Raw genomic sequence first — 22,663 nt, 5'->3', positions numbered from 1 at the left:
ATGAGTACTGAGCAAAATAATGAATGATAGGCACATTTTCTTCCTGCATTATTATCCACTTACTTCATTCACTTACAGATAAGTACAAAAATTTAAGGAAGGTATCCCCTCTTAAAAGATTTAACTCAACCGCCGCCTTATGATCGATCGACGAACAAATGTCTTGAAGACATTGTCTTCTCTTAGTTACGGAAGTTGCTCAAAGTTAGATTGAATTTCAGATAATTCAAATTACGCTGCCTTTTTAGAGAGCAACAGTATAAGCTCTTGGGTTATGGTCCGATTTATCCGCAACTTCCACTAAACCAACGTTTTCACGGGCAGTGAAGAAAAAACGATTAGTTACTGAGTATATCATTAAACTGATTTTGTGAAATTTAATTTCGTTTTTGGAACTAACAGACTAATTTTTCACCCTCTTGAAAAATTTTTTGTGCTCCAGTTGTTGGAGAAATCGTAAAGCTAGCAGAACCAAATTGCTAATTGAGTTATATTATTAATATTTCGGGAATGAGGACAAATACTTCGGATGTTCTTCTAGATTTTATTTAACAGCTTTGTCGACGTTTCGAAGAATACTCTCTCCTTTTTCAAGGCTACAAAAATTATGAATGTTGACATATATAATTTGTGCATGGAGTTGTTATGAATTACCCACCTCGTTGTTTTTAGGCATATGTGTTCAATATTTTGTCTTCAAATCCTAAAATCTTCCAAAATTTAAAATCGTTTTTCCTACAGCGTTACGTCGAAATTTATTACGACGAATATTTGTAGGTTATGTCGTAGATTAATTGTCATATCGAGATTCTTATTTTTCTTTTATTTCTAGGTTCCAAATCACATTTGTCCACATTCCCGGAACAGATTCCGATTTATTAAACATGGACGCAACAAACCAACACACATTATTAACATTTGGTATTAAGAATCTTATCAAATAGTAGTTTTACGCTTATTTCAGAAACTCAACCTCTGGATTTTATGCACCCAGACTGAATGCATGGATTTGAATATTCGTTAAAAAAGGATTTTGTATTCTCAAAAAAGAATAGTTTCATATGAAAACCAGGGAGTGAATATTTGCATGTGTAATGAAAAAATTATAAAGCTCTCATTCGCGATGCATGAATGAATTATCGTGAGAAAAAACTGGAAAATCTGCTCCGGGCGACTCGTGAAACGGTTAATTAGAAAGTATTCTTTTCATCGAAATTTTCAAAGAAAGAGGCGCCCACTGAAAAGGAGCGTGGGTATGAAAGCATTATAAATCTCGACACCGCTAGAGCCTTGCGATTATTAAAACGTTCTTTTCTCCCCATCTGAGCGAATCAATGAGAACAGAAAAGAAGGGTAGTTAATTCCATCAGAACAATGGTGAAGTATCATAATTCACAGCAAACCGCAAAGGAAATCCGATAGCTTGGAAAAATTCTAAATGAACAAGAATGAATTAGGAAAGGTAATGAGAAACAAAACCTTCTTGACATTGATTACTTTTTATTCTTAATGGGATTCTGCATGCAGGTGAGATGAAAGTTTACGAATATCGCTTCAATATGGGGACATTAAAATGCAGTAAGGGATTAGGATGTGGATTCCCGAAAGAAAATTTTCCTTCTTCATTACTCATTCCTATTTCTCAAAGGAGTTCAAATGAAACGTTTCTGATGGCAAGGGTTATCTTCAAAATATTTTATTATTGACTAATATTGAATGAGTATGATTCATTATTTCTGATTTCAGTTAGCCAACTTTTTCATTGCATTTCTTCTACAAATAATTTTTATTTTTTTCCCTACATTTCACATATTGAAAAAGAAAGCCAATAATAATACAGTGCGCGTCAAAATTATGGAACAAATTCATTTTCTCAGAAGAAAAATATTTGGCAACAAAATCCTGAAACAGGACAATTTTTGTTTCACTTTTACCCAATTTTTATGCATTTTTGAAGGATTTTTGTTGCACTCTGTGCCATCCCCATCAACCCTCTAAATTTTTTGAAAAGAGAAAGTGGGTCATATGGTACTTCTTTGGCAAGGTCTTTGTATCTTCTCTACAGGCGTGCAGAAATTTTCAAGAATTTTTTTTTTTGAAAAATTAGTTATTTCAAAGAGATTTTCAGAATGAAAGTCGACCATTACAGTTTTGTTCATGTACCACTTTCAACCCCTGCGAACCTTTTAATGGAGAAAAAAAATGGAGTGGGACGACTTTTATTCTGTGACAAATTTCATCAGGTACCATCGTCCCAAAGTAAATGAGCCATGACAAAGTGCACATACTGAAAACCTTTTTGAACTAACTAATTTTTCAGAAGAAAAAATTCTTCTTGAAAATTTCTGCCCGCCTGTGAAGAAGATATAAAGACCTTGACAAAAAAGTACCACATGACCCACTTTCCCTATTCAAAAAATTTAGAGGGTTAATGGGGATGGCACAGGGTGCAATAAAAATCCTTCAAAAATGCATAAAAATTTGGTAAAAGTGAAACAAAAATTGACCTGTTTCAGGATTTTGCTGAAAAAATGAATTTGTTCCATAATTTTGACGCGCACTGTATATTGCTGTTTTTACATCTTCCTATTCAAGAAAGTTCTTAAGCAGGAACCTAACCTAACCTAAGAGAAATAAGAAACAAAAAGTGCAAATGTTATAAAAATATCGAATCACCATATCACAAATAAGCACATTGATTGAAACTTTCACTGTTATTTTTTGATCAGTGGTAACTGCTTATAAGGAAGAAAAAATGAATAGATAATGTGGAAAGTGGAAAGTGCGGTTAACTTAACTACAGGAAAAACTAAATGGTTATTATGGTTTATTTTATTCATACCGAGAAGCCGGACAGAAAAAAGTTAATCATTATTTATAACATTTCTGTATATTAAACTGAACCTCACTATCAATAGCAATAATAGATACAATTCGAATACAAATATCACATAATATTGACGATAACACTCAACTTTGAACAACGACAGTTCCCAAGTAGAAAAAGTCATAAAAGTGTCTTTCAGCTGATTTTAAATTCATAAACCTGATGTTTCATGATTTCGAAACTTCTCTATTTACATTAGCCGAAATTAATGCTGGGCTTCTGCTGGAAGTGTTCGGGAAATTGATATAAATCACCCTCTGATTGAGTGAAAACCATTAAAAAGTAATGAAAACCGACTGACTGTAAATGCCAAATAACTTTAGCATCACTTCAGGCCGATCTCAAAGCGAAATTGATACGAAAATAAATAAATTGATAAATATTTGAAGGAGGTTTCGGTAAATTGAAATGAAGATAAATGGGCGCTTTCAAAATCGACATCCTACACAAATTGATAGTACTCATTACTGAATGTTCCACCTCTTCGTCTGGATGTTTGAAAATAACATTATGGGCTCACAAATTGGTTTGCGATAAATAATATCAGTGGTAAGGAGGATACTCGATTCGAACCATCTGTTTTTGATCAATGATTAATTGTTGGAATATTCCTGTTGTATCTTCAATTGGCTTTTTTCACAAGGAAAATAATAATAAACATTACGTAATATAAAAACTCCGGGTGTAAATGAATAGATGCGAAAAAATTTTGTCGGTGATTCTTTATCAAAAAATTGTGTGGGTTTCTCATATAAATTTTTTTTTGATCAGCACCTGATTATATACCGCCCCCTGGATGGTCATTGAAAACAAAGTTTCAGTTCCTTTTTTATAAATCAGACTGAAATTTAAATGACCAGACATTCTATGGGAGCGAGAATGTAATAAAAAAAGATGCAGGTGTGCCCCTATAATAAGAGCAAGTTTATTTATTTATTTATTTATTCAAAAGAAGAATACAAACAGGTATTTCAACCCAATACAGTATTCACAATTCAAAAAAAATGAAAAAAATTCGATCATCATACAGTCCCAGTAATATATAAACCTAACTCATTCTACATATATAGTACTCAACCCAGTAACACGAAAAGAAAACAGTTTTCCCGCACTCCAGAAAAATGCAGAGAAAACACAATAATAAGCTAATAGGTACACATAATGAACTTATTCTTCAAACAATTTTTTAGTTGAACAAGAGAAATATTGAAAATATCGACATCAAAAGACAATGAATTAAAAGTTGACATAGCTCTACATAGTGGTGAATTCTGTGTCACATTCAATCTACGAAAAGGTATTGCGCCTTACTAGGTAAATTTCAGTTCTAGTTCTATAAGATAAATCCAGCCTATACACGATTCACGCTACGTAAAATTGTTTATTTCGCCAAAAACCGTTAGGTATTTCAAACAAAGAATTACCTTATTACTTTATTTGTTCATAATGAATCAACCTTTCAAAGTTTTTCAATAGAATAATATGAATGAGGAAAATCGGCAGTGGCTTTTTCTACCCAAAAATATTTTAGATTGCTCTTTCATTCCCATAGAATATCTGTTCACTTTCCTTTCTGTCAGTTTTCTGGTTACTGAGAAAAATATGTTGCTTTTCAGATGCCATCTTTGGGGCGATGTATCTGAGCAGGAGCTGCTCAAAACAATTAGATGGGACACCCACATTATTTTTGATAAGGAATCAACTCTATGACTACAACTAAACTATTCACTCACACCTATATACAGGATATACCAAGTTCGAGGGCCTATTAGACGTTTCTGGAGAAATGGACCTATTTGAAATCTGAAAATTGGGATTATGATATTGTTCGACATTATCTACTGAGCTAAAATATTCTTGAAGCGTGAGCACTTTCAGTTATACAGGGATTGGAAATAAATTTGTCAAAATTTTTTTTTATATTTCTGTTCAAATCATATCAGGAAAGAAAAAGTAAAAAAAAATTTTTTTGGAAAAATTTACGTTCATTCCCTGTATAACTGAAAGTGCTTAGGCTTCAAGAATATTTTAGCCTCGATTTCAGCTTAGTTGATAATGTCGAACAATATCATGATCTAAATTTTCAGATTTCCAGAAACGTCTAAAAGGCCCTCGAACTTGGTACACCTTGTGAAATATAGGTTAGGTTAGGTTAGGTTAGGTTAGGTAGAAACGTCTAAAAGGCCCTCGAACTTGGTACACCTTGTGAAATATAGGTTATAAGTTCATTTCGATAAAAAGATATTTTAATTTGCATATCTTTTATAATTTAACAGAAACAACAAAAACCATAATTTTTTATATACATAATTAATGGTTGTAAACAATAATATATTTTCAGGATTGTTCCATTTTTCGTTTCGAGACATAAGTTTTCAGAAATAGGGAAAGGGACATGAAATTAGATGTTTCTCTCCCTGTTTGTTCTAATTCATAACCAAGATTGGACACCAGGTACCAAAGAAAATATCTTTTATTTCTTGATTCGTGCAAATCAGAAGTATCATCAGTAGAAACAGTTCTGAGATACAGAAGATTTTTAATTTTTGATTATATATTTAATAAATTTCGTACAGAGTTCGCAGTGAAGTCGATCTATTGAAATTGAAAACAAGTATTCAGAAGGACACTTTTTCAAATATCGTTAGTGTATAATGATAAATTTAATTGGGTTTGATATGTTTATAACAGTAAAGTAAGTAAAGTTGGTAAGTAGTTGTGCACACCTACGTTTCAATCTTCTTTTTAGATTTTAACCGATTGAACTAGGGGTGGGCGTTGAATCAACCACATCCATTTTAGAGAACAAGTGAATTCGATTTTCAATCCTAAATTACCATAACATATAGTAGTTAGATAGATAATTATGTTTATTTTAATTAGGCGGCCTATCAAAGATAGGCCTTCAAAAATTTTTTATAGACTCATTTGAGTTATCCCTCCCCACGGAAATCTTTAGTAAAAGGCGAAAGATTTATTCGCTACTGAGGAGAGATCAGAGTAACGATTGGTAGTTTCTCTGCGGCTTTTATTAGGACACGTATAGTAGTAGTGAGGTATAGTCGGAAACATTTCTTATTGATATTTTATAAATGTTTTCGAAAAAATTACTTTCGTTTTGTTGAAGCCACTAAATAATTATTCCGAAATGCTTGTATGAATAATCAGTGCCATGCATTCAGTAGATTATCAAAAAAAATTCGGATACTGGAATATAATTTCCACGAAGTGTCCTGCGACATCTAGTGGTGATTTAGTTTTCTAAAGGTGTACGCATTCAGCTGGCGCCATCAGGTACCGTACCTATAATTAACGTTACGGTAAGGAATTCCGAAGCTTGATATTCTGTATTTGAGAGTAACGCTTTGCTTCTACCATTGAAATAATAAGAAACGGTTAAAGATAGGTGAGAAAATGAACTTAAGATTAGCCGGCTTAACTTGGGTTTGTCTTCGAGGAGATGCTTGTGTTAGTTTCTTCCATCTTTAGCCAGCCTTAAGCATAGACATATGCGGGGAAATAAGTCTATGGCCCTAAGCACTGAAACCGGATAAAATTGAAAATAAATCAGAAGCATTCGCAAGGCCTTCGAAACAGCAAATTTTCGGCAATTAAAAGAATGTAGGAAAAATTGTAATTCTATAAAACCTATACATATTAAAACAAATCAAGTTTTTTATGAATTTAACATATTCTTATCAGCAGAAAAGCATTCCGTTTCGCAGTTTAAAATACGTCTATTCTTATAAGGCGTAATTAAACTTTCGTTTCTTCTGTGTCTTCTGTGTTCTTATTAGCGAACACAAAAATCTATATGTCTGATGATGGGCATGCTGTTTTTAGAGTGAGGGAAAAGCGTAGAGTTAAAACTTCTTATCTTTTACTTATTATTAGGTATTCATAATTCGTCAAATTTGGAAATGTAAGTGGGAACTGAAAGGACAAACGCAGAGTGACTAGAATGATGCAGCGAAATAATATTTTTCCTTTCGTTTTCATCAAAATAACAAAAGCCGTATTTCGAACACATAAAAGATAAAAGTACACGTCACCAATCTTGTTTCTAGCTATCCAGACTATTTCGATGATAATCTTCACGATGATTGTTTACACTTTGAATCCCTGGTAGAGGGTGATTCATCAAGGGTGGTCAGCAGTATGACGGAAAACCTATGTCCTTTCAAAACATGATTTTCCTTTTCACAAAATAAATCCTTGCATGGGATTTGGAAAAAACAACATCAGAAACTGTTGGTTCCACGTTTCCAAGAAAGAGAAAAAACATTATATATTTCACTTCTGTATGTTGGAACAGATTTAAAAATTTTTGGCTCAATTTGAAGGGAAAAAAACTTTTTTGAAAACTTAATATGATTGTGATGTTATTTTTCGTATCTCCCTGGACGCAGCACTAAAAATAGTACCAAGGATAATTTTGAGCATTAAATTCTCTACATTATCGTGAGAAAATACAGGGTGTTACATTCGAAAAAATCTAGAAATATCAATTTGAAGTTATTCATATAAATTTGTACACTCTTTATACGACAGGTTGATCATTTAGGAATGACGATTAGGCAAATCTTTCATTTGAAAACATTGCTGATCAAATTCGTACTACGATTGCTTGTGGCAATCGATAGAGGAACTCTGAGCCGACTGCTATCACGACACGTGAGCTCTCCTGTTATCATGGGAAATTACCCTCAACTATTTGCAGCTTTCTATGAATGAGATCTGTACCGTTGGATAATTATCTGAAATTTGGCGACATGACAGACATATAGAAGTTTTTTAGAATATATGGAAAAATACTTGGTGATACATTCCAAAAAGCACCCATTTGTTGTTTTTTTTTTTTTTTTTTTGCGAATACCCTGTACAGTGTGATTCAAGCTGAACGCCTCGGACTCTCGTGGCCAACTGGTGTATTTTTTCAGTAAACGGTCTGGGAAATTATATGCATTTCGATCTGGACTAAATTTCAAAAATAATGACTTCCATACAAGGTATTTGAAGAGAGCCTGTCATATCGAAGTTGGATGGAAATTCCTGCAAATTCGAATTATTTGAGGAAAAATGAGCGGACTTTCCTAAAGCATTCCTATACCTAATAATCCTCTCCGTTTGTGAGATACTCAACTTCACTATTGATCGTCTACTGGAGGCACACTAACTAGATGAAAGGGATTTGAGTGACCTGTCAAAATTTTGTACACCTACCGCTGCCAATTCCAATAATATTGAATTTCTTTGACAACATTACAAATTCAAAAAAAGTTGATTATCTCACAAAGGTAGAAGAATAGGTATGGGAATACTTCAGCGAAGTCAGATTATTTTTTCTCAAAGAATTCGAAACAGCAAGAAAATACAGGGTGTTTCATTAAAAGAAATTATTTCACACTCTTTTCAAATACCTCGTAAAAAATTGATAATTTTGAATTGTAGTTCAGATCGACATACATATACTTCCACAGATTCTGAAAAATAATACTACATATTTCTCTACAAGCGTCCGAGGTGTTCAGCTTGACTCACGGAAAGTACAGGGTGGGCAAAATTCGATGGGATTGAACGAAAGCTCTGTAACCGTCAGAGCTAGGAAAAGATGGATGGTACGTTTCCGATATAGATTTTCAAAAGATTTTTAATGGCCAAAATCGCATCCCTCCATCTTCATTTGTTTTCAAGTTATAAGTGAAAACTCATTTTTCGTCGCTTCGTATCAGTGATATCGAAAAACAAATGTTACATTCTTTCACTTTTTTATATAGAATGCAGTGGCGTATTCAAAGATTTTTGTCAGTCCGCCACTTCAGTGATATAGTGGTAACTTTAATTTTTTTTAAATATAAACTCTATATTTTTACAAATTTCAGTCCCATTTTACTATCTGAATAATAAACCTACGGAAATCCAGTGAAGGCAAAGCCTGTGTCATTTAATAACCTGAAACAATTTAGGAGCATTAAGTTCATTATCATATATTATCAATAAAATGACCTGCCAACTAGAGCGAAGTAGTTTTTGAGTTTTTTTATTGGAAGAACAATAAGAGACATGATGTTTGTTATATATTCTGAATAAAAAAAAATGGGACTGAAGTATGTCGAAATAACACAGGGTTAATATTTTAAAAAATTAAAGTTATCACTATATCTCTGAAATGGCGGACTGAAAGAAATCTTTGACACTGCATTATACATGAAAAAGTGTCTGCAGAATGTAACATTTATTTTTCGAAATCACTCATACTTTACGAAATGGAGGCACTAGTACGAACAGCCGAAAAATGAGGTTTCATTTATAACTTGAAAACAAAAGAAGATAGAGGGATGCGGTTTTGACCATTAACAATCTTTTGAAGCATGTTATCCATTTTTCCCTAGCTCTTACGGTTACAGAGCTCCATTCAATCCCATCGAATTTTGCCCAACCTGTACAAGGAGCCTATTTTCCAATGCAATTTCTAAGATGTATGTATGGTTCCGAGCTAAGGAAGTGTAACGTACTATGACTAGTCCAGGACCCTGTATTCAGCATTATGTTTCCGGTTTCCACTGTTTTCCATGTCGCGACTTCTTGTATCCACACTGAGAACAGAATATCATCGAGTATTCATTCACGTAAATACTCAATGAGAATATTCTTTGCCCACTGCATTGAACGATCTTTACATCAGAATAGATTCATTCGATCTGAAGGTATGTGCCTACCCGAAGTCAAGTACAAATTTGTAGAGGTATATATAGTATATAGGTATGCATTATTATTATTTTTTTGTCTTAAAACGTTATACATTCATGAATTTTATAACCTTATATTATATTTATTTATTTATTTATTGATACAACTCATACAGATTCCACAATACAAGTATTCTAGTTTCCGATTCTTGAGTCGGCTATTACTAATAACAATTGTACACTAATAATTATCAATCCGATTCAATTTTAACCATTACGGTTCTTGAATATACAATACATAATTGAAATCATCAACAAAAGAATGAAACAAAAAAAAAAAAAATTGAAATCAAGTTTGAACTCTCAAGTTGCAATTATTGAATCATAGAAGTAGTCATACAGTTTTCGCTTTATTTGAGATGTTGAGTGCGAGAACAAATCACATACATCCTGTATAAGTCTTATAATCTCCCTATTGCTATACTTTTCTTTTGTGGTCTATAAATTAGTATTTATATGAAGAATAACTAAGGAAAAGTATGTTTTCAAGCGTAGAAATCCCAATGCGACGCAATAAAGGCTGGCGAGGATATGAAATATTAAATAAAATATTACTGCGGCGACGAGTCGACGCTGTCCTCGCAAGGGACGAATGTGTTCACATGCTCTAGTGTCGAACTTATCAGTGGTCTCGAACCAACCCTATTGTTCCTGTTCAACCATTCTTTTCCCGACGGGAATTCGTAACCCCGAATTGTGAACTCGTTTTGTGACAATGGAAGAACTGCAAACGGGTTCTTTAACTTTGGAATCTCATTTCTATTCCGTTTCGGGGGGGCTCATTTCGGACGTGTTTATGTTCGAGGCTGGCTAACTGTAAATCGGAAATTACGCTTTTCTCGGAGAAACAGAAGCCGGTAAATAAATATTAGTTGCGAATATTTTAAGACCAGTCCACCTAATCCTCACCTTGAAGGGTAAAGACCCGGAGATTTGATTTATAGTCCCAAAGAGTCTCGGAATTGAGTATCAGAGCGTCCAAATAGAAACCAGAAACGAGATTGAAATAATGTGAAGAAATGGCTCAGCCTTATCGCTCTTATCATTTGTTTCGTAGGATATCCTGTGGAGGTGGAGTGTGGACGGAAATTAACGCTAGAACACTGCAATTTTCTTCTCAATTTAAAATCAAAAATGATCCTCAGTACCCGTATTCTCGAAGTGAGAAGAAATATACAGGCTGTTCCTAAATTGGAGGTGCAAACGAAGAGGGGAGATTCCTTAAGTAATTTTAAGAAAAAAGGTCTTAACATGGGATCGCAAACGTCTCGTTTTCAAGATACAGGGTGTTAAAGTTTGAATTTTTGGATTGGTATCAGAACACATTCAATATTAGAAATACCGAGTATGCTTTGATAGCAAGGAACCTAATCACTCCAGCTTACTAAATGAATTTTTATGGTAATTTGGACTTTTCTAAGGATTTCGAGAGAACAGTTCAAAATTTTTTTCTCGAAATCGGTAGCAGATGCTACGAAGGCGTAGGAGGGCCATATAATATTTAAAAAATATTTTTCATTAAATTCCGACTTCAAAGTAGGAATTTTCCTAAATTCCAAGAACCTTCTGTATACATAAAATCCTGATATTGGCGTAGCAGTTTTTTTTAGGGGGGGCGGGGGCTCAATGTTATTCTATGGTTACTTGCCCGAAAATTTAGTCGATTTCAGTAAAGGGGGGGAGGGAGGTTGTACCCAACCTGGCCCCTACCTGTCTACGACCATAAATTCATAATTAAAAACATGCACCTACTGACGATTTTCTTCAATAAAATACATTAAGTTTAATATTTATTGAAAAAACAACATGTTTATTTTGTGAAATCTGAATCCTCTGATGAATATCTGAGTAGTATATTTGGGAATGAACCAATTCGTCAAAGAGCAGACTATATGAGGTTTTCTCACCGTCCTAATGACGTTTTAATGTAAGAAATCTGAAGAAAAATCAAAAAACATCGGGTGTACATAATATTCCTTGCCATTGAGATAGCCTCACAAGCATCTTGTACCGGTGATTGTTTTTATTTTATATTTTTTTAATATTCGTCGTACGAAAACGTTTGAAGGAGCAAATTTGTAGTATTTTTTATGGGCATTAAGAATTCAGCACTAGGAAATGCATAAACGCATGGTAAGCCTAAAAATTTTATGTGAACTCTTATTTTTAAATGGTACACCCTATATTTTATTTACCTAATCAGTAATGCTCTTTCCTCTGGTTTCAAATAAATATACTTTATCGAGGTTATTTTCGACAGTTTTTCAAAATATAGGTTTTTCGTCTAAATCTAAGGCAATCGTAGAACGTCAGTCGAAAATGAAAAGATACGATATGTGGATTGGCAAGAATGGGACCATTCTATGGCCTCCTAACAGTCCCGACTTAACCTCATTGGACACTTTTTTATGGGGATATTTAAAATCTGAAGTGTATAAGGCCCGTCCGCAAAATATTGAACACATTACAACCAAAATAAAGGAAGAAATTGATAACCTCAATAATAATCCAGAAATGATAAGGAAAGCCGTCAAAAACTTAATGAAAAGATACCGATTGTGTGTAGAAGTAAGTGGGGGACATTTCGAACATCTAATTTAACTTTTAGGTAATAAATGAATAGAATAAATATTAGTCGTTTTATTTTCGACGGTTCGTTTAATATAAAGAAATCGCATCGTTGTTGTGTGGCGTTCCACAGCTGCTTTAGATGTAGACGAAAATATCTATATTTTCAGAAAAATGCCAGAGATAACCTCAATAAAGTATATATTTTTGAAATCAGAAGAAAAGGTACAGGATGTACCTTTTAAAAATAAGAGTTCACATAAAATTTTTAGGTTTACCATGATTTTATGCATCGTAGTACTGAATTCTTCATGCCCATAAAAAATACTAAAAATTTGCCCAATTAAACGTTTTCGTACGACCAATATTAACTGAGATAGCTATTGGGTAAAATATAATCAATCACCCTGTACATATGAGAAAGAAGTATTGTCATGAAACATCCGGAATATACCTGAAAAAAAGATTCAGGTCGTTATGGAACAGCCTGCGAAAGTGCGAAAGGTTTTCATAACATTGATATGACCTCTCATAGAAGAAAACTCAAATAATAATATACAAATATACACCCTGTGTACATAATCATCCATTAATCATAAATGTGGGAACACCTAGTATTATATGAAGTTAAATAGTTAAATTCCGACTTTAAACTCGGAATACTCCTTCTGATGAAAATGATGTATTTTTTATGAAATTACTTTGAAACGTCACATTTTGAAATAACCATTTAACCGTTTCCCAAAAAAATTATTTTAAGCACTTAAAAATGAAAAATAGAAATGGGTATTTAAAATTTAAAGCGTTTCATTTCGACTGCACAAGTAGGCAACATCGACTGATAGACAAAGATGGCTGTTTATGAAGTCTGCGACGAACGAGGAAGGTCGTAAAATTTTATGGGATTTTTATGGCCGGTTGCAGTTGAAGCTCGCCAGTAAGTACATAGACAATCTAGTAAGTACGCGGCTGTGAATCAACAGCTGTTATTTTATAAACAAGATGATCGGACATTGTTCTTTTCATTGTCTAGTAGGCGCTGTTGCCAACTCTTAAACTCGAAACCAAGTGATTCAAATTTTAAAACCCCATATTTGAAGATTGATTTTGAATAGTTTCCGCGGTGCATTTGAAAAAATCATGAATGAAACTCATAATTATTCAGTTTAAACTTGCATAGGCAGTGATAACCCAAATTGAGGAGAATTCCCCATTGCGACGATCACCTGAATGCCATCAGCCAATGATATTGCTACTTTCTTAGGTTATAGTTCTTATGAACTCTGCGTAAACCAACTATTGATTTCAACATTTTGACAGGGAATTCCATATTCGATAAGCTTCTGAATACAGTAAACTAGATATGGCAAAAATACATCCGTTATAGCCTGCACTAGTGCATCATAAAAAGCACGCCTTCCACCATCATAACATTTTATGTTGCGGTCTTGAAAGACAAAGTTCAGCAAATCCGATAGCTATAATATGCCAGACTTCTAGAGCAACATGTCGGTCCTCCGCATCCCCCTATCCCTCTTTTAATAGATGCGTTGCCCAGTATCAGGGAGTCGTAATAATAAAACACAAATCACACCTGTTATCGTAAAAATCGTCTGGGAAACGGCGATCTGCAGACTTTGTGCTTCATAACGATAGCCTCTCATTTTCGAGCGCGCTGATAAAATAGAGGTGGAGTTCCTTATGAAGATGAGATTGGGAATTTGATCGGATTAGTGGGAGAAAATTCATCTCATGCATTATTCATGGACCCTGAGACAAGTCTGCCAGGTTTTCAAAAATATGCGGATTGTATTACGAGTTTCGCGGATTTCTCCAGGGTGAATATGCGAAAATCTTCCAATCCATTTTTCGAACTGAGTGTGTATTCACACTATCACATTTTACAGTAAATCGACATCAAATTTTTTCGTTTTGAGAACTCGAATGTTCTAGAAATAGAATTTGTACGAACTGATTCACCGTCGTGAAATATTTCTCAAAAATTTCCTCGGTTAATTCAACAGTTTTCAACCAAAACTACATACACGATCATTTTCAGCTTGGAAAGATCTATATTAAATTGTGTATCACTCCTCCCATGTTTTATATTCAGAACATGGAAAAAGTTTTGAAAACTAGAGGGTTGGCGATCATCCATAGAATAGAATAGAAAAGAATATCTTTATTCACCAATAATAATTGTTAACAAAACAATGAAGATGGGAAACGTCATACAGGAGAAAAATAAACAAAAACAGAGAAGATCAACATTCAATGTTACTCTCCAGGAATTCACTAACAGTGTATGGCTCTAGTCGTAACAATAGGCTGTAGACCTCTTTTCGAAAACATTTGAAGTTATCAATTTGACGTATTTTGGATGGTAGTTTGTTATATAGTTTTAGGCACATATATGTACAATTTCTTTCCGTCAGGGACAACGTATGTAGAGGGTACAGAAAAAATTGGTTTCGGGTCCTGTATGAATCACTTTTCCTAAATTTGTCGAAAAGGTTCCTATTTTGGAACAGGAACTGCAGACATCTATAGATGTAGATGCCAGAAAGTGTGAGAATGTTATTCTTCCTGAATACGCCACGGCAGGATTCCCGGTACCTCAGGCCAAAAAGAACCCTAACGACCATCTTCTGGATGTAAAAAACCATTTTCACATGTCGACTATTCCCCAAAAAATGACACCATAGCTCATCACGGACTGAAAGTTGGAGAAATAAATTGCCTTCAAAAATTCCAAGCTGAGCTCCGATCTCAACACCCGCAAAACAAACACTGTCTGGCTTAATCTTCTGCACAATTTATCAACATGCTCTGTCCACTCAAGGTGTTCATCAATGTGGATACCCAGAAACTTGGTTGTTGTTCGAGGAGAGATTATTTCTCCTGATAATGTGAGCTGATGTTCTGCTTCAACACTTCTTAGTTTATGGGAAAAGAAAACAAATTCCGTCTTATCCACATTGAGATGTAAGTTATTTGGTGTGCACCATGATTGCACAGATTGGTGAGTACATTCAAGGAAGCCCTGAAGATCTTCACGGTTTTTCCCGCGTATTAGTATGTTTGAGTCGTCAGCAAAGTTGATGAATGCTATTGATGGTAGAGATGTCATTCTAGATATATCATTTTCTTCCCTGAAGGCGGAGAGTATATTTCTAACGATATTAGGAATGTCATTTATGTATACAACAAATAGCAGCGGACCCAGCACACTGCCCTGTATCACACCTTGCTCAATAAATGAGTCTACGGATGTATAATCAACTCCATCTATCCTAAGAGATACATGCTGAGAGCGTCCGCTGAGATTGCTCTTAAAGAACTTGAGTTGAGCATCTCGTATGCCATATGCCTCAAGTTTCTGTAGTAAAATTGCATGATTTACTGAATCGAATGCCTTCGAGAAATCTAAGAAGAATCCGAGTATCTGCTCATTCATCTCCAAGCCCTCAGTTATCATCTCCACTAGTTCGTAAATCGCTGTCTCAGTGCTTTTTCCTTTCATGAAACCATGTTGTTGTGGATTTAAAACCTTGAATTTCCTGAAGAAGCTGAGAAGTCTATTTACTATAATTTTCTCGAAAATTTTGGAGAAGTTACTTAAGAGACTTATAGGTCTGTAGTTATTTATATCATTTGGATCATTCTTCTTGTAAACAGGTTTTATCACAGCTATTTTGAGCATATCCGGAAATACTCCACATGGAAACATATCTCCACCGTTCTAATGGAAATAATTTCAAATACATATGTTACGTTTTAGCTTGGACATCTTGTATTATGCAACATCTTAGTTTGTAAAATGTAAGTAACTGGGATGAGTACCGTAGATTCGGATGACTTGGGACGATTTTGAAATTCAATTTGCCATATTTCAAAAATGGTGACCTATTTTCATGTGAGAAAGAGGTTCAAATATGTCATATGACTCAGACTATTGGTTAGGATATATACCATGCTTCAGAATTCGAATATAAATTAAAATATGGTTGTCCCAAGTCATCCACCGAGTTGGGAGGCTTGGGACACAAGTTAAAATCCATTGATTTCTCAACTCTCAAATGAAATAGGTGACTTGGGACGGTGTATAGTTTTGAAAAATTAGAATTTGTGATTATATAGTTGAAATTCGGTAGGGAAATGAAATGATAAACTCCTATTACAACTCGAATGTAAAACTAAATGAATGAACTTACGAATGTGAACTAAAGAAAATGAGGGATCTTTGATTTCTTTCATTCTTTGGTGATATCTTTGTGGAAACGACCTAAATAATAATATCCTGCGAAAAATCGGCATATTTCCTGCTGCCAATGCGCCGCTTGTATCTATTCGGCCTTATCACAAGGCACCCTATGGAACAACAAAATAAATGAATGATTTCCGTGCTGCCGTTTGATTTGTAAAAAACAACCTTGTTTCATGATCAGAAAAAAATTACACATGAACAAAGTGAAACACATGTACAGGACACTAGAAAGTATAAGGGCCATAAAAAACGCGCTTGTTAATTAATTGTTAAACTAACCGAAAAGACGCTACACAATCTTATAAGTTTCTCCCTTCACTCATAAATGGTAAGAAACAAAGAAATCTGCAAGGGGTGTAATTGTCCCAAGTTACAGGACTCTCCCAAGTCATCCGAATCTACCGGTAGCACAACAATGTTTCAAACAGCAATCCAAGTATGAAATAGATGCCGGTTATAGGGAAAACTTTAGGAGCAAATATGGGGTCAAGAAGATCCAAACCTGATCTGAAACAGTCAGGTGTCCCTAAAAGCACTTGCGTGTTTTGAAAGTACCTACGTACGAAGACATCTGGGACGTTATGTTTTTTCTTTATCCTGTTGAGATGCAGCTAGACGAATCTTGTGTGGGTGCTGATGCAAAATGAAATTTTTCAGCAATGAGAAGGCACACGCTCTGCCATTATTGCAATCTTTGGAGAAGAACCGATGTGTGGGGGGTTTAATGAGGTACACCTACTCTGGTAGAAGTTTCTGACGTCATCTCGTTGGAAATAAAATAACCCCGAAATTGCATATAGACAGGAACGAACTCCCTAACGAGACCTGTTGAAAAGGCTATTCAATGTGATTGAGACATAGCAGATATAGCTAGATCACCAGTATACTGTAAGAATTTTCTTAGTATTTTTGTGGAAATATACAATCCCATTGAAGAAATTGATAGATGATGTATATATATTGCACAATTGATATGAATACGCAGTTATTATGTATAATCTATTATCAAAAATGTATGATAATTTAATTCGCAGTCATTAATATTAATTTATTACTTTTACATCTCATTTTTTATAATGGCCAGACGAATTAGACTAAAGTAATGAATATTTTCGAAGTACTACTACTAACTAAGTAACTAAGAGGTCATTATGAACAAGATCTAACATGTCAAAGTGATAATCCTCACTCACTTAGCTGTTTCAGTATCAAAATAGCGATATCCAAAATTTGAGGATCTCAGTGGGAATGTCGAAGACATATCCTGGTGAAAAGGTCGGATCCGTACTAGACTATAACTGATGATAGAAAAACAACTGAATATTATTTTTAACTGAAACCGCGCTGCAACTGAAACGAACGATATCCTCATTTCCTCCTGTTCGCTACCAACATTTCAGAGACTTCGAGGTTCTGTGAGGTAAAAGAAGAACAATGCCAATTTTTGAATCGAATCATGATGCAGTGTTTGAATTTCTTCCATTCTGGAGGAAATCTGATGGATGAAGGTGATTGATTGATTTGATGATGTAGGAATGTTTATTTCACACTCTTCATTAAGACATATCAACACAATGTGCAATAATAATAAAAAAAGTATTGTCTACTATGTTGAACAAAATTTCAGCATATTCTTGAATGTTTCATCATGAATACTGCACTGATTTTCTGGATTCCTTTCTGGATTCTTATGTGAGCTGTTTATAAAATTCATTGTTTTTTTCATTTTCGAAGTACTGGGTTGTTTTTTCTTAATGCATGTGACACACAAGCTCAAAGCTTAGGTTACACAGGGCCTCAAAGATCAAATTTATTCCAGTTGTGTGTAATGTAAAGAATTACTAAGACCAATATTACTTTCTGGGGACTGTTTATGGATTTTCTCTCCCAAGACTTAAAGACAGACAAAGAAAAAATTTAATTGTTTATAGAAACAACTGTTAACATGATGTTTTTTTTAACCATACGACACAATATTATGAATGACAATAAAACTTAATATTATCAAGGATTTCGATTTATTTTTATTGGGTGATGGTAGAGTCTGATAGAGGCTTCGAAACATTGCATCAAATCATATTCTCGCAATATTTTTAATAGGCATTGTTCCAAGAATTGTTTCTGTCAAAAAGTGTATAACTTCTATAGTGAAAGCAATTTCTTTATTCTGTATTTCAGATGTAGACAGAACGGTAGTTTCAGGAAAAAATTGTATTGTATTGTCTCTTGTCTCTTATCACTAAAAAATTCACAAGATAATGAAAAACTTATGTACTGGTCGTAAAATACTTTAGTACTTGCGACAAACAGAATCATCTAAATGATGAAATAAATAAACGAATGTTAACCGATGGATTGTTTGTATTCGAGTGCCCTCCACTTATGATTTTTACAAACATAAGAATCTTTCATGTAATCCAATAAATTATGTAACGAATTATTTCAGTTGACAGGTTTCTCGTGTTTCATAAAAAAAGTAAAATATATTTTTATAAATGCTCTTAAGTTCATTTTCATTTTTGTAAATGTTTTAAATGTTGACAAATACCTCGACAAAACAAGAGCTTGTCACGAAAACCTTCAGTGAGGGGTGTCTCTTAAATTGGGCGAAAGAAGAAAGAAGTCCAGAAGTTCAAACTCTGGATCATGATTCGACTCAAAGAAGGACATTGATCCTTTTCACTTCACAGAACCTCGAGTCTCTGAAATTTTGGTAGCGAAAAAGTGGAAAATTAGGATATCCTTTCAGCTTGAGCGTGGTTCAGTAAAAAATCCATTGACCTGCACCGCCCTGAACGAAGGCAGAACCCACAATTTTTCCTCTCAACCACTCCAATTACTGACGATGTCAGGCTACGTCTGTTCTTTATAACTTTCCGAACAATCGATGTACCGGAGAAAGTTTAGTGGATCTCATTAGTCGGCAAAGCTCTGCATTTTGGATTCGAAAAAGCTGTTCGAATAATGTATTTGCGAGAGAGCGTTATCGGCATCGTAAGCGGTGTTTTTGCGCGTTTGTTCCTAAGAACGAGAGAGTTATCATTTGGCTCAAATGATATAGCTCTCGTCAAGGGTCTTTATGCCGAAAAAGAGAGTCAGAAACGAGGTTTTTTCTGACTAGGGAACGTACCTATGTGTAGACAACGCTGAAAATAATGAATAAAAAATATTCTGTTATTCTGAATGAAAAACATTTTTCTGCCTCATTTTAAGGCATGTCTCAACATTCCACTTTACTAAAACGAACCAATATTCTTGATTGGTTTCGTTACTGACGTCTATCATTCATTTTATCAGACGTCTTCTTCAGTTTTTGCAGGATAATATTTTTTCTAAAAGCGTACGCGTTCTACCCTTTTTCCGCACGCCTCCGTGATTACTGTTTATACCTGTATTTCACAGAATAAACTATATTATTATTATTATTATTATTATTATTATTATTTCAAGTCGGAGAGGAAAACGCCTGCTATTTCTTTACTGCACGCAACTGCTTGCCCGAACAATGCGAAGCATACCACTTGTTAGGAAAATTTTATATAATTTTTATTTTATATAATATTTTCTGCAAAAATTACTATTTTCTACACAATTCTCTGGAAATGTATAATGTAATGGCAGTATGCCATTCAAAATGAGAATCATTGCGTTTTGACCGAAACAATAAAAAATGATGTTCTCTTTCAGCTATCGACCTGTGAAAATAAATCATTTCGGACAACTCTTGATTCTGAAATAAGACTGAAACGCTGTTTCTATTGATGCGAGACTTATGGGAAATTTCGTGAGACTCGAATAGCTAATTTAAAAATAAGAATCTCGCAAAAAAATCCTGTATCTCAAATACTATATGATAGATGGCGACCAAGTTTTTCGAATGTGTTCAAAACGTTTTACTACGTGAATGTATTGATATCTAGTTAGCCTAGACCATGCATAAAAAAATATTGTCAGAATGGCGACACTCTGGTTCTCCAAGACCTAAGAAGCTTCGTGTCCAAAAATCTGCTGGAAAAGTTTTTGCTTCAGTTTTTTGGGATTGCTATGGAGATTGATGATTGATTTTTTGGATAAAGTTGCCGGAGATTACTATTCGACATTACTGGTCACTCTACGGGACAAAATTAAAGAAAAAAGACGCGGAAAGCTATCCAAAGGTGTTTTGATTTTGCAGGACAACGCCCCTGTACACAAATCTCATGTTACCATGCAGAAAATTCGTGATTTAGGGTTTGAATTACTAGAACATCCCCCTTATTCACTAGATTTGGCTCCATTCGACTATCATCTCTTTCCTCAACTGAAAAAAATTCTAAAAGTCGTAAATTTTCTTCCAACGAGGAGGTAATAAAAGCTGTGGTCTGGTTTGCAGAGAAGAAACATTTTTTTTTAAAGGTCTAGAGACGTTGCAGGTTCGCTGTAATAAATGTATACAATTAAGAGGAGAATATGTTGATTAATAACATATTTTGACATTGAATTTTGTTAGGTTCTATAGTAGGTTAAGAATTAAGATCAATATATCCTCGAATTTATGCATGATTAATCGTAATCACAGCCAACTATCATTACATCAGAATGACGCAGAAAAGTCGTTGTTTTTACATTGTTCAAAGCTGTATCAATGCTCCAAGAGAAATGCACAGTTTCAATACAATTTTATGATCGATACAGTGGCATCAGCTTCGACTTTTGAAGGACAACCTTTCGAAACGAGAAAAAGTCTTTTCATCTCTCTGTTGCTCCCGATTCTGGACTATGCTGATGTGGCCTTCATGTTTTTATAGAGGGCGATTCTTATTGGATATTACAGGGGTTTTCAATGTAACCTGAAGCTCTCAGGCTGTTACTATGAAGTAACACGCTTTCATATATGAGCAAAACAAAAATAGTACCTATTACTTTTTTCATTGAAAGTGCTGGACATTTGAAGCAATAGCATTTCGTGGGCATGTTTCACCTATAAAAAGTCTTCCTATGAATATTCTTTAAATTTTGTTGTGATTTTTTTAAAAGGTGAAACATGCAACCACTACTCCATATTTGTAATAGAACTTTTATTCAACCTAATTTCTCAATTTGAAAATGTGTGTTGAAATGGTAACCAATCATTACAAATAAAATACAACTTTTGTCCCCAAAAGGATCTAGGGATAGAATTAAAAATTCAAGAATATGGCTGAAAAGTCACTTTGATTTCTATTATAGCCTTCTTATTGGTAGATCATGCCTACTAAAATGCCATTTTTTCAACTCTTCAGCACTTTCGAGAAAAAATATTAAGAATTTTTTTCTCATTCTCATACTGCCTGCAACTATCGAAGAATGAGCTTTATTAGTTTGCATGAAAAGCCCCTCAATTTTGGCAGAGGAATCACATCTCAAAAAATTCCGCACAATATTTGGTAACACCTTGTATACGCATATTATTCTCCTTTTATCAATACTAAAAAGTATTTTAGTATTTGCTGTTTGAATTTTTCAGAAAGAAAGGCCATTTTTTACATACTCAGTTTACGTTTTGGTTTATGGAATACCAGATTATTGAATTCGTCCAAGTTGATTTATCTGTTAGGGCGCCAATTTAAAGCTTTGCCTAGAGCACTAGTTTGGCTAGCGACGTTCCTGTCTTTGCGACTTGGAATGCGTGAGGTAAACAGGTTGAACGCGCAGGTTTGTAGTAGAATATATTTTTAAAACTATCTTCTATGAAAATTGAATTAAGAAAAAACATCACTTTTTAATATATCATTGACTGATCATATGCAGGTACTTGAATTCATCGCTGATCAAATGTTAGCCAATTTTCCAAATGCACCGCGGAAACTATTCAAAATCATTCTTCGAATATGAGGTTTCAAAATTTAAATCGCTTTGTCTCTAGTTTACGATGGCAATAGCGCCTACTAAAAGAGGAAAAGAACAATGGCTTGTTCATAAAATAACAGCTGTTGATTCACAGCCATCATAAGGCGCGTACTCACTGGCGAGCCTCAACAGCAACCGGCCATAAAAATCCCATAAAATTTTACGACCTTCCACGTTCGTCGCAGACTTCATAGACAGCCATCTTTGTCTATCTCATCAAGATAGTGTATTTGTTGTCCTTTACTATCAATGCATATTTTATGATAACGTTCCTACGAATAGGAGAGCGAAAAGTTTACCATTCAATTATTCGAATGCTCCTTT

At 34.3% G+C, this 22,663-nt stretch overlaps 1 protein-coding gene and 1 non-coding gene across 13 annotated transcripts in view; both read right to left on the bottom strand.

Annotated features, from left to right (window-relative positions):
• LOC123308048 (transient receptor potential cation channel trpm) overlaps positions 1-22,663 on the bottom strand; it is a 285,453-nt gene that overhangs the window by 130,583 nt on the left and 132,207 nt on the right. The window lies entirely within an intron of this gene.
• LOC123308839 lies at positions 5,773-5,891 on the bottom strand. Its single transcript, XR_006537184.1, has one exon. It is a non-coding gene; the product is annotated as a U5 spliceosomal RNA (small nuclear RNA).

The sequence above is a fragment of the Coccinella septempunctata genome, chromosome 2, assembly GCF_907165205.1.
Source record: "Coccinella septempunctata chromosome 2, icCocSept1.1, whole genome shotgun sequence".
NCBI classification, from domain to species: domain Eukaryota; kingdom Metazoa; phylum Arthropoda; class Insecta; order Coleoptera; family Coccinellidae; genus Coccinella; species Coccinella septempunctata.
The sequence above is the reverse complement of the archived record's forward strand: the minus strand, read 5'-3'. Positions and strand labels throughout refer to the sequence as shown.